The following is a 3,786-nucleotide window of genomic DNA, read 5'->3' as shown; positions in this document are numbered from 1 at the left end:
CCATTTTTAAAGGTATTCTTCTTTGGTTTCCATAATATTGTGAGTTGCACTTCAATTTCTCCACAAGGTCTTCAGATATCTTCTTGTGTCTTTCTTTTCAGATGTTCTGGCAGATGTTTCAGTAACTGAATCAGGAGGAGAACTGAAAAGACCTGGAGATTCTCTTCGACTCACTTGCACATGCTCTGGATTCAACATTGATAGTTACTGGATCCACTGGATCCGCCAGGCAGATGGAAAAGGGCTGGAGTGGATCTCACGGATAAATAAAGGCACCGTATATTATGCCAATTCTTTTAAAGGTCGATTCACAATCTCCAAAGATAGTTCCAGGAACCTGGTTTATCTAGACATGAACGGACTGAAAGCTGAAGACACAGCCAAGTATTACTGTGCAAGGGAACACAGTGGAGAAAAATGAATCTGAGCTTGTCATAAAATCTACAAATTGTGTGGCAAAGGGAAAGTTTCATTTGGATTCACTCCAATGAAAACAGAACCACAACAGGACAGCTTTAAATATAATTTGAGGCAACTCATTTGGGACCTGCAACAGCTGTTTATTAATGAATTAATTTATTTTTTACAAGGAGATGAATATAGTGAGAAGGCATTAGATTTGCATATGGACGATGTCTGAAAAAGTAATGTTCTCTCTCAGCCCAATTCACCCAACAGGGTTGTTGCAAGAAAGAGTATTAAGTATGTTGACCATCCGGAGTTATTTATAAAAATAATAAAGTTGGGATTAAAATTAATTAAATAAATCTGCAACTTATTTTCCAATTTTTTAATTTGGGAAATAAACCTAATGAAGAATAGCAAAAGTAACAGTATTAATAATACCAGGTAAAGTTAAAGGCAAGATAAATATATCCAAATCCTCTGTGTGCTGTTTACTCGCTGTCACTTAGTACTCATATTCTATATGAATTACATTAGGTAATTGCATAAAAGCGTAACATTTTACTTTCTTATGTAATATCCTATCCCAGGATTTGATAAAATCAAGGGTTGAGATTTAATGATAAAGCTAAGGATTAATTCAAGGTTTGAATAAATCACATATTGATACTATAGAGATCTTTATTTTTTCTTTTATTATTATTGTCCTGTTTATTTTATTTTGATCCCTATCATCTATGCATTTTGCACAGTAACTCTTGTATGCTGCTGTAATTTATTCCTTTCCACTATTTAAAATAACATGAAATAAAAAATAATAAGTTTCTTTACAAAAATGGAAGAAGCTATGCTGAGTGTCTATGTAGTAGTAAGGTTCTACATTTAAGCAAGAAAAAAAATTCACAGGTATAGTATAGGGGGTACCTTGCTCAATAGTAGTAACTATTGGAGTCCTAGTGGACAACCACTTAAATATGAGCCAGCAGTGTGCTGCAGCTGCCAAAAAAGCCAATACAGTGCTAGGCTGCATTAACAGAGGGATAGAATCAAGATCATGTGAAGTGTTAATACGTCTTTACAATACCTTGTTAAGGCAACATTTGGAATACTGCATCCAGTTTTGGTCACCGTGATGTAAAAAAGACGCTAAGACTCTAGAAAGAGTACAGAGAAGAGCAACAAAGATGATTAGGGGACTGGAGGCTAAAACATATAAGGAACAATTGCTGGAATTGGGTATGTCTAGTTTAATGAAGAGAAGGACAAGGGGTGACATGATAGCAGTGTTCCAATATCTCAGGAGTTGCCACAAAGAAGAGGGAGTCAAGCTATTCTCCAAAGCACCTGAAGGCAAGTCAAGAAGCAATACATGGAAACTAATCAAGGAGAGAAGCAACCTAGAACTAAGGAGAAATTTCCTGACACTTAGAATAATTAACTAGTGGAACAACCTGCCTCCAGAAGTGGTGAATGCTCCAACACTGGAGTTTTTAAGAAGAGATTGGACAGCCATTTGTCTGAAATGGTGTAGGGTTTCCTGCCTGAGCAGGGGGTTGGACTAGATGACCTCCAAGGTCCCTTCCAACTCTGTTATTTTATTCCAGTGATGGCGAACCTTTTAGAGACTGAGTGCCCAAAAACTGGCCCCGCCCCAGTCTGCCCCCTGCCCCGCCCCCACTCTGCTCCCCCATCCTCTGCCCCGCCTGCCCACAGGACCACTCACCACCTCCAGGGCCCACCGCAGATCACCCAGGCCGCCCAGTAGCGCTATGGCAGCCACACCCTCTGCCCGCGCCCTGCAGCATCAACTGTATGATGGGGTGTGAGGGCAGAGTCTTGTCTACACTGCCTGGCTGCCATGTCCTTGGCTGTGCTGCTCTGTGTGGGCCACGCTCGGGGGCGACTCTCCCTCAGGGGGGCTGCTGGAGAGGAGGAGGTCACGGGGGAAGCAAGGCTGGGGCAACGGCACATGTGCCCATAGAGAGGGCTCCAAGTGCCGCCTCTGGCACCCATGCCATAGGTTTGCCACCACTGTTCTGTTCTGTTCTGTTCTGTTCTGTTCTGTTCTGTTCTGTTCTGTTCTGTTCTGTTCTGTTCTGTTCTGTTCTGTTCTGTTCTGTTCTGTTCTGTTCTGTTCTGGTGTGGTCTGGTCTGGTCTGGTCTGGTCTGGTCTGGTCTAAATTACTTTGTGGGACTGACTAACTAAATAGAAGCTGAATTTTGCGGATGAAATTTGCAATCCTTAAGAGTATTTTATTCCTCTTCCCATTTGGACAGATACACAGTTTGAAAATGGAAAGCTCTCTTTATTGTAGTATTATATCTGTGTAAATAAGCCAGTCTAGGCTCACATTTTAATATTTATTTAAATTTATATGCCTCCTATCTCACTATCTAAAGTGACTCTGGTTGACTTATAATACAATAAATCACAACTATATAAAGATTAAAATTAATAGGAATTAAATAAACTAGGAAACAAGTACATGGATGGTCTGGATTTGAAATTTCCTCTCTTACTTCAACAGCCACCACCAGTGGAAAGTGGTCACAATGGGACCCTGACAGAGCCACCAGTTTTTGAGGTCCTTTTAGAAGGCCAGTTTTGTTGTGCCTATGTAGGAAAAGGCACATGCATAACAAGGTTGTCTTCAACATTGTATATAGGTGTATTAGTGGTGTATTTATTGTTGAATGTGTTCATATAACATATAGCTAACTGGAGAAAAAAACAATGGTTGGAGCTGACAAGAGTTTCCATAGGAAACCATAGGAAGCCATAGGAAGTAGATAGAATTATTTTCCTCTATTTAATTAGAATAATTCAATTTCTATAGTCCAATCAGTTGAAGCAATATTTAAATCATGAATGGTTTTCCATCCAAACATAGGTGAAAATCATTGCATTCAAAATGGACTCCATTCTCCATCAGTTCTCCCATGCTTTCTTTTCCTATTCCTTATTTCCCTTTCTTCACCTACCTTGCCTCGTACATTGTAATCCATTTTCTTTAGAAATGAAAAAGGGAAAGAGCAGAAAAATTATAAAGCCATCATTTCATTTAAATTGTTTCTATCTATCTGGTATGGCTCTTATCAATATTACATTCAAGCAGAACACTAGAACCACCATCCACCAGACCATTTCTAATGTACTCAAATCCTTGTGACAGTTGAAGATTTCATTCAAAGTTTGAGCTTGATTTTCCAATGGAAGAGATTCATTTGAATTTAGGTTGGTTGTGGTTACCAGGCTCAGGACCAATATTTGAAACTGAAGAACTCCAGCATGGAGATGGAGATGGAGATGGAGATGGAGATGGAGATGGAGATGGAGATGGAGATGGAGGAGGAGGAGGAGGAGGAGGAGGAGGAGGAGGA

Source organism: Protobothrops mucrosquamatus, unplaced genomic scaffold (assembly GCF_001527695.2).
Source record: "Protobothrops mucrosquamatus isolate PMUCROS unplaced genomic scaffold, P.Mucros_1.0 scaffold1188, whole genome shotgun sequence".
Lineage (NCBI taxonomy): Eukaryota > Metazoa > Chordata > Lepidosauria > Squamata > Viperidae > Protobothrops > Protobothrops mucrosquamatus.
This window is presented reverse-complemented; position numbering follows the sequence as displayed.